General features: G+C 32.1%; 1 pseudogene; it reads left to right on the top strand.

The window, feature by feature from the left end:
• The first annotated feature begins 14432 nt into the window (after positions 1–14432).
• LOC145286731 (U2 spliceosomal RNA) lies at positions 14433–14559 on the top strand (annotated as a pseudogene).
• The last annotated feature ends 4604 nt before the right edge of the window (positions 14560–19163 follow it).

The following is a 19163-nucleotide window of genomic DNA, read 5'->3' on the forward strand; positions in this document are numbered from 1 at the left end:
TATATATATATATATATATATATATATATATATATATATATATATATATATATATATATATATATATATAACTACTTCATTTATTCGCATAAATTTAATATATGAAAGTATAGATTTATGCGTAAACTTTAAGTATTTACTTCAAAAGTGCTCAATACGTAGGTAGAGCTAGTTAGTGATTTATAAAATATATATGGCGCATAAGCCTGACGAATCCTATAGTTGGATGAAACGCAGAATATTCAGTGTAGCTTAATCGCCATATATATTTTATAAATTACTATATATATATATATTTATATATATATATATATTTATTTATATATATATTTATTTATATATATATATATTTATTTATATATATATATATTTATTTATATATATATACATATATATGTACATATATATGTACATATATGTACATATATATTTACATATATATACATATATATGTACATATATACATATATATATATGTACATATATATACATATATATATACATGTATATATACATATATATGTACATATATACATGTATATATATGCATATATATGTACATATATACATGTATATATATGCATATATATGTACATATATATACATATATATACATGTATATATATACATATATATATACATATACACATATATATACATATACACATATATATACATATACATACATATATATACATATGCATATATATACATATATATACATATATATACACATATATATACATATATATAAGCATATATATATACATGTATATATATATACATGTTTATATATACATATATACATGTATATATACATATATATATATATGCATATATATAACTATATATATATGCATATATATACATATATATGTATATATATACATATACATATGCATATGTATATATATACATGCATACATATATATATATGCATATATATATATATATATATATATTGACAGAAAGCTTGGATTTTTCGTTTTTGCAACTTTCCCTTTTCACTTCATGTAGATTAGAAGTAAGTGTTTATTTTCATAGAAAACTTTCCTAAGCGTCAGTTTCAACGTTGCATTTTGTGTGTATGTATGTGTGTGCCCACGTGTGTGCATGCGTGTGTGTTAGATATATATATATATATATGTATATATATATATATAGAGAGAGAGAGAGAGAGAGAGAGAGTATTTGTAAGTGTGAGATACCTGATCTGGACCATTGTTAACCTCCCGTAACCCAGACTGATTACATTCTACGGGTATTGATCTTACCTATATTGACATCCATCTCTACTAAGCTGACAGTTGTCTGTTTATATCATTACCACGGATTTGTCTAACATCCTTATCTAAAATGATCCCGAATCACAAGACCGCAACTGATTATTCAACTTCAAATCCTTTCTTCGTCACATGAACTTTCGCAATCAGTCGGAAGCATTTATTCCCTGTGGTTTACCAGCTGACCTCATAATATGTCAATTATACTTAATGACGCGACATACCATAGCTACACCCTAACCCCAAAAACTTATTACTTGAAAAATGAACTACTCTACACTCTCGGTCAGTGAAAACGTAATGTTTATGAAATCTGCGGAGTCCGGTTTGTATCTGTCTTATAGTCGTGGAACATTTAACCAGGAAGTAAATGCTAACACACGAGATGCCTTCAATAAGTTTCCAGACTTTATTTACAAGTATTTAAAATTGTCGTAGACTGTTGAAAAGTCAGTATATTATTTCTATAAATCTTACGAGATTACCGACCAATTTTTATGATTTCAGGTTCAGGAATTGAAATACATCCTACTAAAGTTTGATTGTTATAGCTGAGGAGTTTAAATAAATGAAAAACGATATGCAATAAAATTCTGTTTTAAATTTAAAAAATGTCACAGAAACGTATGAAATGCTTCAGACTGCTTTTGGACCATCTTGCATGAATCGGGCATCAGTTTTTGAGTGGCATGAGAGATTAAAGATAGGCAGGGAGTCTGTGAGGGATGATGAGAGGTGTGGGAGGAGTAAAGAAGTCAGAACACCAAAGTTGATTTCATAGATAAGGATCGTCGTGTTTCTATAGAGACAATAAGTGCACAGTTTAATGTCAGTATGAAACTACGCACAATTATTCGCGAGGAACTGAAGATGCGGATGATTTACACGGAGTTTTTCCCAAGGATGCTCCATTTTTGTCACAGACTATTTGACCAAGATGGGCATCAAGACAGTTCCTCGCCCTCCTTAGAGACCAGACCTTACTTCCTGTGACTTTTGGTTATTCCCTAAGCTCAAGGAAAATCTTAGAAGCTGTTGTTCTGAGACAACTAAGGAGATAAAAGAGGCTGTGGCGAGTGTTATTGATACGCTCACACAAGAGGATTTTCATGGGGCCTTCTAGAAGTTGTTGGAACCGTACAACAAGTGCATTGCAACCGGGAAATGGTACTTCAAAGGGGTCTAGAGTTTCATGCTTGTACTATCAATAAAACTGGCTATACGAAAAAACGTCTGAAAACTTATTTAAGACACTTCGTACTGTTTTGTAGTTTGTTAAGGTGTAATGGTGGCTAAGTGGTTAACGACACAGACTGAAAATCCGAGTATGCCAAGTTCTATCCAGTTAGCTTTACGGAAAAGCTTTCATCAAACACCTACTTGACCTTGTGTCACATCTTCAGGAAATAGAAGGTAAATAAAAAAAAACTAGTAGTTTCACAAAACACGATGTATGCAATTCTTCATATGCTGGTTGTGAAAGATTTGTTTAGGAAGTGTTCGTTTATGTTACTATTGGCATTGAAGAGGCGGGGGAAAATAAAGATTACTTTATTATATAGATGTGAGAAATCTCCATGTGTACACCATTTACTTTTTTTTAATTATTATAGTGTCTAATATGATCACCATATTCCATGAAATTAGTTAAAAAACTAAACATTTCCAATCAGGTATAATAGTACTAGTAAATATATGCTCCCCAGCGCGTATATTTTGCTAGCTTGCGGGAATAGTATCGCGACGAACGAACATATACTGAAGTACTCCGAAAAGAGGAGGTAATGTTTGGGAAGATGATACTATGATGAACCAATACACACTACATCAATCATCGAGTGGTGTCCTGCCTAGTTCAGGCATTGACGTCTAATGCTCGCCATCTATCTCTCTCCCTCGAGGCGTTCATGAATTCATTGTTGCTCATAATTTTTACTGTTGCCCAGGTATTCAAACCGTCAACGTATGTTTCTCGCTGTCGTCCTCTGCTTCTTCTACTCACGATCTTTCCCGTCAAACTAATCTGTTCTATTTCGCTTTTAATGTAGACATAGCCCATAAATCTCATTTGTCTTTTGCGTACAGCTCTTATTAGAGACCTTTCTGTGTTTGCAATTTCTTATACGTCTTGTTTTGTTTTCTTTTCTGTCCAGAATATCTTCAAAATTCTCCTCCAGAACCAAGTTTCAGTTGCATCTAGTCTCTTATTTGTGCTTTTGGTAATTGCCCAGCACTTACACCATATATACGTTCAGAGTATTCTGAATTCGATGTCTATTTTAATGTTTCTGTTGGTCATGATTGATGAGAATCTCTTGAAGGCGACTTTGGCTGCGGCTATGCGACTTAGTATTTCAGTAGTACACCTTTCATTAGATGTGATCCTGTAGCCCCGCGGTATACCAGTTAAATAAGTTAATAATTTCAAATACAAACTACACTACTCTCAAAAAATGATGTTATGTCTGGGATAATTGTTAGATTACTTTTAATTTTAACATGGCATAGTTCCATAACAATAAAAAGACATAATGCCGCAATATGAAGTTTTTTCATCGTTGCTTAAAGGAGAAACACGTCCCAATACATTGGAAAGCTTCACCAGTCTCTCCAGTATTTAAAGATACTAAAAAGCTTGCTCCTGTGCGTCATAAGTAAGTTCTTTGCATCTATGACAAATCAAAAAGTTGCAAAAAAAAACAAAAAACAACCCCCCCGCCCGCTCACTCAGTGAGAAACAATAGGGATTTTGTCCTACAAGGCCAACGGCTGATGTGCTAACTGTAATATCATACAGGATCGGTGAATTTGTTTCTATATTAACAGCTTTCGATATATCAAAGGCCTTTATGTAGTTGTGGTGTGAAGGTTTTACAAGATTTCGAGATGTGGAATATCAGGAAATGTCCTTTCTAGCCATCAAATCCTTTCTCTCTAATAGATCCGTAAAAATAGCTAATCCATGGGCAGAAATTTGAAGCTCATAATATCTACGCTGGCGTACCTCAGGCATCCACTTTAGGTCCAGTTCTTTTCCTAATCTTCATCACTAATCACCAACATCACATTCTAAGAACATTCGTTGTGATTTATGCACATGGCACAACTACTTATGGCAACACTTCGAAGAGCAATAATGATCAAGATATTTCTGATTGTTTCTCGTCCGACTAAGAGCACGCCATCTAATGGTGAAAAGAGTGACTGGTTATTTTTAACACGGCTAAAACTCAGATTATATCTTTACACCACCAACACTCTAATCCTCACTTCACCCCAGTTGAGATGAATGCCCCTCACTTTGAGGAAGCCCCTTGTTTTGATGAGGTTCTGAAACTAGCTTTCTATTCCAAACATGAAATTAAAAACTTAAACACAATCCGTTGGAAATACAGTTGAATCATTTTACTGCTTCAAAATGATCTCCCTGTTGACGCAGTCCGCTACTTTTATAAGGTTCAAATGCCTCATAAGAAGAGTAGCGTTGACACATCTCGAGAGATATCGCTTAGAGCATCTTTTATTGCTTTGACAGAGTTAAAATCGACTTCGAAATCTAGTGGACGATGTCCTCTTCTCCACCTTTACAGCTTCTCTCACAGAAGAGACCTTGCTAGTCTTGTTCTCCTCTGTTGTTATTTTCATGGCAGATGCTTCACTGAAGTAAAATCTATGCCCCTCCTGTAAATCATTCACAACAAAAACTTGTCTATCTACAACCACTATCAATAGTTCCCTTTTTACTTCTCGTGTATCTAGAAATAAACGAAATTTCGGCGTGAAAAATTTATTTTCTCAAACTGCCCGTCTTTGGAACACAGTCCAACGACTGCTTATAATATTTCTGTTTTCAAGTCCAATGTAAAAAAAATCTTGTTAAGACATCTTCTTAAATACTCAGTTTCTGATCAGTTACAAACGTAATTATTAATCTCGTCTTGGTATTTTATCGTTTTTCTGTCAAACACAATAATCATTATCTTCGAGTGGTTTTAAATTTTGATAAGCAGTGACTAACATATATATATATATATATATATACTATATATATATATACACTATATATAATGTAATATATACATATATACTATATATAATGTAATATATACATATATGCTACATATAATGTAATATATACATATATACTATATATAATGTAATATATACATATATACTATATATAATGTAATATATACATATATGCTATATATAATGTAATATATACATATATACTATGTATAATGTAATATATACATATATACTATGTATAATATAATATATACATATATATATGCATTTATAAGTGTGTATATATATTACATTATATATAGTATATATATAATGTAATATATATACACACTTATAAATACAACTATATATAATGTAATATATATACACACTTATAAATGCAACTATATATAATGTAATATATATACACTTATAAATACAACTATATATAATGTAATATATATGCACACTTATAAATACAACTATATATAATGTAATATATATGCACACTTATAAATACAACTATATATAATGTAATATATATACACACTTATAAATACAACTATATATAATGTAATATATATGCACACTTATAAATATAACTATATATAATGTAATATATATGCACACTTATAAATACAACTATGTATAATGTAATATATATACACACAGGAATGACAGAAAAATATACACACATAGAAACAGTTTATTTCAATAAACCTATAATTTATAGAATAAAATCAAAAATAGATGGTCACAAATTGAATAACTAATATGTTGTTAACATTCTATTTGCTGTTTTTAATGCCACGACCCTTCTAGACATGGCATTGATCAGTTGCCGAATATCACCTTGAATAATTTTTTGACATGTCTAAGGCAGTAATGCTAAAAGTTCAGACTTAGAAGATGGCTTCCTTTATTTTTGCAATGGTTCCGGTCTAATATGCCCCAAAGGTTTTACATTGGATTCATATCCGGGACTGATTTGGCCATGGAAGTTTATTAATCCCATTTTGACTCAACCAATGTGGTGTCGTCTTAGCAGAGTGATAAGAAGCTCCGTCTTCCATAAATAGGGAGTCAACTTGGTCTATTTTACTACTTCCGAATATGGGTAGGAGTTAGGGTTATTGCTATGTCTGACACAAAAATGCTAAAAGTTTAGGCTTCGAAAATAGCTTCCTTTTTTACGAAGGTTCTGGTCTAATATGCCGCAAAGGTTTTAAATTGGGTTCATATCCGAGGACTGATGTTGCCATGGAAGTTTATTAATTCCATTTTGGCTCAACCAATGTTGTGTTGCCCTAGAAAAGTGTCAAGTATCTTTGTCTTCCATAAATAGAGAGTTAACTTGGTTCATTTTACTACTAGAGAATAGTGGTAGGAGTCCTTCGTGTAATATTGAAACATATTTAGCAGAATTGATGTTTCCTTCGCACTCTACACGGTTTGAGCGACCAGTACTCCAAATTGCACCCCATACCATAACCGAGAAACCCCCATGTTTCAGCGTTCGCTGCCATCTTTTTAAGTCAAACTCTTACCGAGAGAGCTTCCACACCCATACCCTACCACTGTCAGGAAATAATGCAAATCGTGACATCAGTTGACAGTAGAATAGGGTATTGAAAGATTTCCTGCTATTTTGTGCTGACAAAGACCTTCTTTTTGTTGACTGACGATTTGTTCTCACGGAAATTATGATAGGATCCTTTGGTTTGAGGCATGCTTTAATGTTGTAAGATGCAATTTTAATAAAACACTCTCATTTATTTCAGTACTCTTCTTATTTGTAAATAAAAGTAAGCCTATATTAATCTTAGGAAAAATATTTCTTAGTATCTATTCTTTTCTGTCATGTCTGTATATATATATATATATATATATATATATATATATATATATATATGCATATATATATCCACTGAAACTCTTATATTTATCAAAAAGTTATCATCGATAAACAGTGTAATTATAGTATGTTTATTTATACAAACATTATTGGGTACATATGTGCATACATGTTTCTGTCGCTACTGCTCTAGAAAAAGAGCGTTCTCAGACCAGATATTTTTACAATAAAACGAAATTTAAAATAGTCATTTTTTTATATAAATTTTTTCTGTTATTTGAAGAAGTATGGAAATTCTGCCCTACCCCCAACTCCCTTTCTATATCCTATTGTTTGTTCTTTCTTTTTCTTTATTATGAATTTAGTATTTTTTTTTTGCATTATGTTTGCACATATGTAGCCAATATGTTTGTATGAATAAACATACTATATATATTATCTTTCGCTGCTTTTGTGTGTTTATTCTTCTCTTCATGAATATTAAGTCTATTTTTCTGAATAGGTTTTCATAGGACTTTCTGCTACACCAGATGTCGCATACAAGTGTATGATATTTGCATTAAGGCGAAATGTTCTTTGCGTTTCGTAATTATTACCATGTGTTACTTTACATTTGATTTAATAGACAATTATTTGCTTGTAATTTTCAAAGAGAAAGAAATAAGTCACCGTTTTTGACCGGGGAGATAAGCGAGGCACACAGTTTGTCTCATATGGTTACCTAATTATTGTGTATTAAACAATTGAACACAAATATTTTTAATCCATACAATAATTAAATGCATTTTCCTATTTTTTACATAAAATATTATAATTAATACATAATTAACGAAGTAAACAAATACTTATTAATCCCTATAATAAGGGAACAAATACTTTCTAATCCTTATATTAAATGAGCAAATGAATTCTAATCCCTATAAGTGAACAAATATTTTCTAATTCCTATAATAATCAACAAATACTTTTTAATCTCTTTAAGAAGTGATTAAATACTTTGTAATACCTATAATAAGTAGACAAATACTTTCTTATCTCGTTTATAAGAGAACAAATATTTCTAATCTATAGAGAAAGTAATTAAATACATGTTAATCCATATAATAAATAAATACTTTCTAATTATTTATTTATTGCGGACTATTATTCTGATTTTTCTTAGTTTCACGACGTTTCAGCCAACTATTCACGTTTGACGAAGGCCAGAGGAATAGCTGGCTGAAACGTCGTGAAACAACAACTAAGAAAGATCAGAATAATAGAAATAATAATGAATTTCTAAGTAAAAAAAGAATATAAATACTTTCTAATCCATAAAATACGTAAACAAATATTTTCTAATACATAAAAATCAACAGTTACTTTTTAATCTCTTTAATAATTGAACAAATACTTTTTACATTTTTAATAAGAAAACAAATACTTTCTAATCTTTATAACAAGTGATTGCATAGTTTCTAATCCCTATAATAAGAGAACAAATACTTTCTAATGCCCATAATAAATGGAAAATCCTTATTAATGCCTATAATAAATTAACTAATACTTTTAATTTCTATAATACTTTCTAATCAACATAATAAATGGAAAATCCTTATTAATGCCTATAATAAATTAACTAATACTTTTAATTTCTATAATACTTTCTAATCACCATAATAAATGGAAAATCCTTATTAATGCCTATAATAAATGAACTAACACTTTTCAATCCCTATAATAAATTAACAAATAGATTTACTTGTCATAATAAATAATCACTATAATAAATGAACAGATCATTTCTGATGCCTATAATAAATCAACAAATACTCCTAAGACGAAAAGTAATGACTGAAAAATTCAAAATGATTCAATACCTAATTTATCTGTTCTTATGCCTGGTTTTAAATATAATCGTTCAAATTTTTGTGATCATACCATATTGCAACACTTATTCACCTTAGTCATCGAGTGTTTGTTTTTGGTACTTGGTAATTTGAACCAATGGTATAAAACTTGTTAATTTGAACCAATGGTATAAAACTTGGTAATTTGAACCAATGGTATAAAACTTGGTAATTTGAACCAATGGTATAAAAACTTGGTAATTTGAACCAATGGTATAAAAAGTTGGGTTTTTTTTTTTGGTATATCATGTTACTTGAACATTATGACAAAATGGTGTCGACGATACGACTATTGTTGAATATTGAAGAACCTGAACTCACAAAAGTTTGGATAAAATTCTTCGAAGCACATGTCAAAACAACAAACTTATAAAGCAAACATATTCGTAGATTACAGAGAGACATTATAATTTTGAGATGCAGTGATATAAAAAGCCATAAAGATGTTCATAAATATTCAACCAGAAAAAGATAAGTCATAACAAAAAGAACGGAATACTTGGAATCAAAGCAAGAAATATATGAACTTACCAAGACATATGTTTTATTTATTTTCTATTTAATCTTTAATATAATGGCCATTTGTTCGTGTGTATGTAAATAACAACAAAAATACACACAAAGTTGGTATTTTCTTACTCGTCATTACTCTGGATGAATAATATCTAAGATTTAGAAAAGAATATTCATTTATTTACCCTAATCTGGCGCAGATTTAGTTGGGGGTAAGTTTCCGGCTATGTTATGTGCTAAATAAATCGAAGTAACTGCATTTTTTTCATGAAGGGGTTAGTTTCCTTATACCGATACAATTTTCGTGGCAGCTATAAAAACAAGTAAGGAATCGGCTAAGCCAAGAAGAAAGTGAAAATGGGAAGAGGAATCTGGAAAACGAGGTAAGAGGAAACAGAAATATAGAGTTTTAATAGAAATATGTAAGGCATTTGCTATGGCGAACGTCGACTAGCTCTACTAGTATTATCTATCCCTTTCCCATTTCTCCCTGATTGTCAGCCTGTGAATTGCTGAAATGGCAAACTACGATTTGGCATTTTTTCATTTTTGTTGACTAATTATCACGCCTCGTTCTTTTGTTTGGATGAGTTTTCCATGTTTTAAATGAATTTTGTGTTTTCATTTTCCAACTTGGTTTGTGTCTGTACGATTTGTCTCCAGGCTTACAGACGTTTGCATAGTTATCAGTGGACTGCTCTTCCCAATCGATTGTGTCTGTTCTGGATCTTTCGGGGATTAATTTGTCGCATTTATTTATTTTGTGCTTTACTGTTTCGTCTCTTTATCCATGGAGTCTACGTTTACTGTTTGGTCAAATCTTTGAAAACATTATTTCGTAAGGTAAAGGTTCTTCATTTTGCTTAGTGGTATAAACTACGAGAGTCGACCCCTCGTTCCATGTTGTTGGCGATTGTCGTAAAGTCTGAAATCGCTGTGTTTGCATAGTTTGCGTGAATTCTTAACAGAAGGAGTTAGTCACATCTTTGAAAAAATTTTGTCAGGTTAGATTGAAAATTTTAGAAAACTAAAAGGGGGAAACGTAATTAAAACGTAAGACGCCCCAACGGAAGTGAGCGTCTCCATTTCTCTTTGTTTTTGTTGCTCAATATTTTGTTCAACGTTTGACGATATTATATAAATTATTACGTTTTACGACCCCACATAGATAAAATAAATTATTACTGACATGGTGTTTTGAAGTATTTCAATTTTTGCACCCCCCACACACGTATCTGCCATGCAAATATGAATGTCATATATATGCAAATGACGGCCTACTAAGTCAAGTATGACTTTGTGACAGGATTTGAATCCTTCGGCTGGCATTAATTATCGATTCATACACTGATGATAACGTACGACACAAGTGTCTATAAGTATAAAAATAATTGATAATATTTAAAACAAAAAAACATAATCGTTACACACAAACGCATACACACACATATATATGTAAGAAAAGATAGGAAGATAAGAATTAACGTTCCATTATACCTTAATTGTTTCAATAAGGATGAGGGTGATTACAGTAAACGAAAGGGGGATGAAGAGGAAACCTCTTTAGGCCACGTAATAGATATCTAATGTCACTTTAATTATGATCTCCATGTCTTTTCTTATAAATTGCTCCTCTTAATCGGATAAAGCTTCATCTATCCAGACTGGTTAGCATTTTCTCTCCGAAAAATTATATTTTTCACGGTAATTTTATTTCTCTCTTTCCCTCTCTTACTCTCCCCTCTCCCCCTCTCTTTCCATCTTTCTCCCCCCTCTATCTATCTATCTATCTATCTATCTATCTATCTATCTATATATATATATATTAGGTTAGAGCAAAAAGAATATCGTTTTCTCACATATGTTACATTTATATATGATTTCTAAATTAATTCATTAATATATATATATATATATATATATATATATATATATATATATATATATATATATATATATATATATTTAGCCATGTTTTATATCAGTTTGAAGCGCGTTTTTCCCTCTATCGAATCGTGCTATTCGTTATCGTTCTTAATCTCTTTATTCATTTTTTGCAGGCTTTTCGTCAGCTTGTACAAAATTAAAATCTGCACGATTTTCTTGGTCCAGTTCAATATAGGCTGAAAAGCTGCCGAGATAGCTCGTGATATTAACGATGCGTTTGAACACGGAGCTACCTAGGAATGTGTGGCACAACGATGGTTCAAGAGCCTCGAAGATGAATACGGTCTCGACCGGCCGACTGCGATTGATAACGAACATTTGAAAACCTTAATTGAAGCCAATCTTCACAAAACCATACGAGAAGTTGTTGTTGAACTCGAAGTTGACTGCTCAACACACGCTCGCTGTTTAAAACAAATAGGGAAGTCAAAAAATGTTGATAAATGGGTGCCGTATGAATTAAACGATAACAAAAAAATCGTCGTTTTGAGGTGTGGCTTACGCTCTTTCTGCGCAACAAAAATGACCCACTTCTCGAGCGGATTGTGGCGTGTGATGCTACGACATCCGCTACGACAACCAGCGACGTTCGGCACAATGTTTGGATGCTAGAGAAGCTCCACGACACTTCCCGAAGCCGAAATTGCACTAAAAAAGTTTATGGTGACTGTTTAGTTGTCTGCGGCCGGTCTCATCCTTCGCAGCTTCTTGAATCCGGGCAAAGCGATTACGGCGGAGAAGTACTGCCGACAAATTGACGGAATGCACCAGGAGTTCCAACATATATGTCAATAAGAAGGGACCAATTCTCCTCCATGACAACGCTCGCCCGCACGTTGCTCAACTGACCATGCAGAATCTGAACGAATTGGGCTACTAGAATCTACCTCATCCACCATATTCACCTATCCTCTCGCTCACCGAGTATCACTTTTTCAAGCATCTCGACAACTTCGTGCGCGAAAAAAGCTTCAAAAGCTGAGATGAGGCCTTCAATAACTTAATCGCTCCCAGAACTCCAGATTTATATGCTAATGGGATGAATAAACCTGTTTCTCATTGACAAAAATGTGCCTATTCTAATGGTTGTTATTTCGATTATAAAAGTTTATTATGAAAGGAGTTTTGATCTTTTGAAGTTGAACGTCAAAAAACGACATTATTTTTGCATTAACCCAACACACACACACACACACACACACACACACACACACACACACACACACACACACACACACACACACACACACACATATATATATATGCATATATATATATAAAGTAGAACCTCGGGATACAGTGACCCTAAGATACGTTTTTTAAGGTTACAATGTCTAATACGATGTCTTCCGGCTCCTGGTTACGGCATTTCCCCCGCCTTACGGTGTTATTTATAATGTTATTTGATTATATACATGTGTATTATATACGGTACTGTATTTTGTTACTAATTTTTTAATGCCGCATCCCGGGGTTTTACTGCATATATATATATATATTCGATACTTTTTTGTGACCAAGAGCGGAGGTTCGCTTGAAATATAAAAAATAACAATAAAAATATTAAATACAAAAAGTAACATCGTTTTTCATGCTTCAAAAAACCCTCATAACCTTCAAATCACTATATATATATATATATATATATATATACACACACATATATATATATATATATATGTGTGTGTGTGTGTGTGTGTGTGTGTGTGTGTGTGTGTGTGTGTGTGGGTGCGCCCGTTTCTGTGTGTGTATCTACAAACTTATATGCTCGTATTGTATTGCGATGATCGTTTGATAAATTACGAGAGGCTTGGAGATATTTATCATTTCGTGAAGCGTCATGTTTTTACACGTGATATTTTTCATGCTAATTGGACTGTTTTCTTTTCAGCTTAAAAGAACGTGTCATTAGCATCAACCGTCAACATTCAGCTGTGTGCTAGCAATGCTAAAATATGGATTTACCTTAGTCTACATCCATCGTACCTAATTCAGAGATTCATGGTTTCCTTTATATGAGTGTGATTGTCTCACGGAGACAACAACACAATTACTTAGCATGTAATACACACTGTTTGATACTAAACAAACAAACAAACAAACAAACAAAAAAAAAACAAACAAAAACAAAAAACAAAAAACAAACAAACAAAACACTTAACTTGAAAAGGAATAAATTGGGTCTGATTATGAATATAATCGAATAAAAGTACCTTTCTCTTAAATGGAAAAAGAAATATATAGCTCTTTATATATATATCGATACTTCATAATCGGGTACATCGATTTAAGCAAACTTCATTATTTTTTGTATATTTTTGTGGTTCTGTTTTTTTTGTTTCAAGCATATGTTTGGGAAACTTTCATTATTCTTAAAAGTCGTCTTGTAGAACTCCTGTCACGAACTAATATACATAAGTCACTCCGCCGGTCGGTCGCTCGGTTGGTCGGTCTGTCGGTCGGTCTGTCCGTAACACTTTTGTGCTTGGCCTTTTTGGTTAAGATTAAAGGTCTGTTGTTAATAGATGCTGTTCTTAGCTTTTTAAGCTTTTCTTGGCCTTTTGGCCAGGATCAAAGTGTACTATCTGTTCCGGCAGATACTGCAAGCAAAGACCATATGTGAGGGCGACCCCACACATAAGACTTTCATACCCATTGTCACTATGCAGCTCCTCTATTCCCCGGGGAGCTGGTCCCCATTTCCCCTTCACTCCTCACATTAAAAATCGGCCTTGTGCCTAATTTGCTCGGCGGGGGAGCAAATAAATACCGACCCCACATATAAGACCTTGGTCAATGTAGGGGCAACCCTTCATACCAATTGTCACTATCCAGCTCCCCTACTCCCCGGGAAGTTTGGTCCCCATTTCCCTTTCACTCATCACATTAAAAATCGGCCTTGTGCCTAATTTGGTCGGTGGGAGAACAAATAAATACAGCTTTTCTTGGCCTTTTGGCCAAGATCAAAGTGTAGTATCTATTCTTACGACATGCTGTACTTATTGTGATATAAAGTGGGGGGATCACTTTTCTGCATTAATTTAATGTAAAATGATCACCCACTTTACAACCAGTCAGTCTCAAAGCCATTCAAGTCATTCTCCAGATCATTGAAGTTGTTTTTGAAGGATTCCAGTTATATTTTAAGCATTCCTAAGGTCATTCTATTCATCCTTAAGTTTATTAAAGTCATTCTAAGTCATTTACTTTTTATTTATTTAAGTCATTTCAGCCTATTTTTCGGTCATTTTAGTTTATCTTTAAGAATTTCATGTCAATCCTACATTCACGCATTCATTCATTACACGACAGCACGCGACTAATCGCTATCGGACTTGCTATACTTGGTTCTCGTGTTTAGTTTTAGGGAACAGCAAACAACATGGCATCCGCTGTATGGATATAATGAAGACCGACAAAAAGTAAAATCCCATCTATTGGGGGAAAATACTAAACACCCGTGATATATCGCTTCCATCAAAACAAGGAAATTCTCATGTATTATTTAATTGGATTTCATTCCTGAGATGAGTATTTTTTATTATTTTATTTATTGCGGACTATTATCCTCATCTTTCTTGGATGTTGTTTCTATGGATGGCAGTAATTGCTGAGAATATAGTTAGGAAATTTTGAGTTCCTATCCCGTCACGGTTCTCACCTGACGAAGGCCAGAGGAATAGTTGATCGAAACGTCATGAAACAACATTGAAGAAAGATGAGAATAATAGTCTGCAATAAATAAATGAAAGAAATTCTTATCTATCTATCTGTCTCTCTCTCTCTCTCTCTCTCTCTATATATATATATATATATATATATATATATATATATATATATATATATATAGAGAGAGAGAGAGAGAGTGTGAGAGATAGATAGATAGATAGATAGATAAATTAATTTTTATTACATTTTAATGTATTATTTAAACCTAATTATATATATATATATATATATATATATATATATATATATATATATATATATATATCTACTAGCAAAAGTACCGGTCGTTGACTGGGTTCAATTCAAAAACAGCCTACAGAAAATAGACTCTGATTTATGAAAGTATGATAGGTTATGAAAAGGAAGGGTTGTAAAGAGATAGCTTCGAATTTGTGTGTATCAAAACCAAAGATAAATATGATGAAAGTAAAAATAAAATAGATAAACCCCATAATTTATTATACCATACCTGTTCACACTGAAACACTTACCATAATATTCTCTGGATCTATATTAAAAAAAACCTTGTTAAACTTTGTGATATATTTCCATTATATGGCGCGAATGAACACCCCATAATTTTATTATACCATATTTCTTCAAACTGAAACATAATTATCAAAGTATACTTACGCAGATAGATAGGAAAAGTCTTTATTAAAGTTTGTGACTATTTCCATTCTATGGAGGCCAGGCGCGAACGCAGACCCCACAATTTTATTATACTATCCCTATTTAAGTTAAAACATACTTATCACAGTATTCTTATGTACATCTATATCAAAAACAGTTGTAAACGTTTTTTTTGTTAATTTTTAAACGTTTTATTTCCATACTTTGTGGACCAGGCGCGAATGCAGACCCCACAATTTTAATGAACCACTGTTCTGCCAGATTAAACATACCCATTTTTGTGTCTCGATACATCTTCTATCATTATATGTAATCATTTTTTTTAAATAGTCAACCATATAGGAGCCTATTCGTTACCACACACACACACACACACACACACACACACACACACACACACACACACAAACACACACACAGACATTCAGCTTTATATTATAGATATATGTCTATAAATTTTAGTTTTCTCGCGCTGACATTGATATTAAAAACCTACTTTTTCTATTTAAAAATTATTGAAACGAACTTCTTAACATACTCAGTCATGGATATGCAAGCGGCTTCATAAAGGTTAACTAATTTGAATATCTTTTGAAAAACGAGTGTTCATTAATTAATTATTCCTTTTTTATAATTTCTTATTAGGGATTAGGTTCATTTAACTATTACGCTTAATTCTTTTATGCATGGTTTCTACATTGTTCATAAATGCGTAGAATTTAGGATGAGAATGTTTTAGCACACACACACACACACACACACACACACACACACACACACACACACACACACACACATATGTTTGTGTGTTACCTTGTCAGTGTGTGTGTGAAAAGTCTCTATCAAACTCTTCTCTGAATATTTGGTCTAAAACTTCAAACTTAATACATAGGGTATTTGGATCTCGGGAACACTTTAGATTTGTTATTTTGCCTGTAAAAATAGCTGATAGAGGGCGTAAATTAAAAAACAAACAGTTGACCTTGAAAGGAGTGAATAGACTAACTTCTGGGCATGCGAACATATAAATTTTTAGCTTGAAATTGCTTAATTTTTAAACTTTTTTATCTATCTGCTCAGATGGTAACGAGGAAAACTGAGGCGCTAACGACTATGGCTGGAACGCTGAATGTTTTGGTTTCAATTTCAGCCGATGGCACCGAAGTTGTTATTTCTTTAACTTTGAAATCATTGCTATATATTTTCGGTACAATAGAGAATATTCTCTATAATAATAAATACAAAATTTACATAATTAAAATATTATATTTAAACGTATTTTATGACCGATCAACGCTAGTAATAAATGAATTAGACAAGAAGAAGCGAAAAACAATCAATAAGAATAAAAGTAAATATAAAGGAAAAATAATAAATAAGAACGACATTAAATAAAATCGAAAGCTAATAATGAAATATCCATACAACTAAAACAGTAGATGTATATGTGTCTGCCTTTATGTATGTAGATATTTAACCTATAAACTTTTAAACTGCTGGTCACATGACATGAAATTAATAGGAAATAGTAATAATACACAAATGATGGTTCATAACGAGCAAAATCTTTGTTTGGGTTGATAAATAACGCGTAAGGCATATATCGGCAAGTTGAAACGCAAACTTTTCATTTCAAGTTGCAGGCGTATTCTGACTTTTTTCTGCGCATGCCCAAATTTAATTCATATCTTCAAGTCGTTTAATATTAAGCATTTCTTACCTATCGATAGGAGATGCAACCAGAGCGCTAAATGTTTTGATTTCGAATCTAACTGACAGCACCCAAGCAGTGCTTTTAACTTTTGAAATCACTGCTATATATAAGGTACAATATAATAATGAATGGTGAATAATAAATACGAGATTTGTATGAATTAAAATATACCATTTAAACTTATTTTATGACCGAGAAAAGCCAGACGTCCTTCCAGTTAGTATATAATTAGCATTTTTTAAAATTATTATTACATTTTCACCCCAAACAAGGCACATTGCCACTTTGGTGTAGGGGGCTACTACCAGAGACAGCAACTACTGGGGCACTATGTTGGGATTTGGGCAGCAAGATGTCGGTTCACGTTACACTTGAACTTCTGCATGTCAGTACAGTTAGGGAAGCAGGGACCTGGAATGGTATTCCAGAGTCTAGCGGTTCTGGGGAAGAACTACTGGAATAGAAAGATCTTTTACATCTAGAGATCTCTACTGTGTGGGGGTGGGATTTAGCTGCCTGTCGGGTTTGTCGAGGGTGTCTACGCCGTGGGGGCACAAGTGTCTGCAGTTCGTCAGAGCATTCACCATTAAAATACTTGTAGAACAGGCAGAGGAATGCAACGTTTCGTCGATGGGACAGAGGCTGAAGCTTAGATGCCAGTTCAGGGCTTATCAGATTGGCGACTCTCTTTTGGACCATGTCTAGGAGCGAGAGACTAGCAGCAGATGTACAAGCCCAAATGTGACAGCAATACTCCATACAAGGGCGAATGGTGGCCTTATAGAGGTAAAGGATACTTTCAGGTGTCAGTAGTTTTCTAACACGGTAGCCTAACTTTTTCGCAGCGGTCCTGGCAATGAACGATATATCACACCCAGCTAAGAGACGGAACAGCTTTTATCTCGTAAGGCGAGAAAATTATCATAAAGTGAAAAAATAATTTGTTTTGAATAATACATTATAATGTTATTAATATTAATACGAACAAGTAAATATAACTCTAACTCAACTAAGTAAAAGTTAGTGAAAACAAAATTTTATAAATTAAATTTTATCAAAGTAAAAACACAATTGAAAGAAAACATAAGTAGGAAAAGGAAAATAATAAACACGGATGGCATTAAATACAATTTAATACTCACAATAAATATATAATAATAATATAATGAATAATAAATATATGGGACCGAATTAAAAAAATAATCGGATTAAAGTAATACATCAAAAGAGTAAAAATTAACAATAATATATATAAAATAATAACATAAAATAATAACAGGAAATAAACGACGAATATAAAATAAAAATGTAAATAAAGTTGAAAATAATAAATAATAAATAGAAATTCATCCACACGAAAAAATTAAAAATAAATAAAAAGTAATATACAATAATTATTTTTAAATTTAAATGAGAAATACACGTAAAATAAACACAAATAAGGAAAAAGAAAACCAATAAACTAATTTTAAATTAAATAAGATAATAACGATAACAAAAAGAAAACAGAATTTAATAGAATAACGAGACATACAGTTATATAAAAATCATTACAAATCAGTACACACAAAAAGAATTAAATTTAAATAAAA

The sequence above is a fragment of the Euprymna scolopes genome, chromosome 10 (genome assembly GCF_053919585.1).
Source record: "Euprymna scolopes isolate OS-2025 chromosome 10, ASM5391958v1, whole genome shotgun sequence".
In the NCBI taxonomy this organism is placed as follows: Eukaryota; Metazoa; Mollusca; class Cephalopoda; order Sepiida; family Sepiolidae; genus Euprymna; species Euprymna scolopes.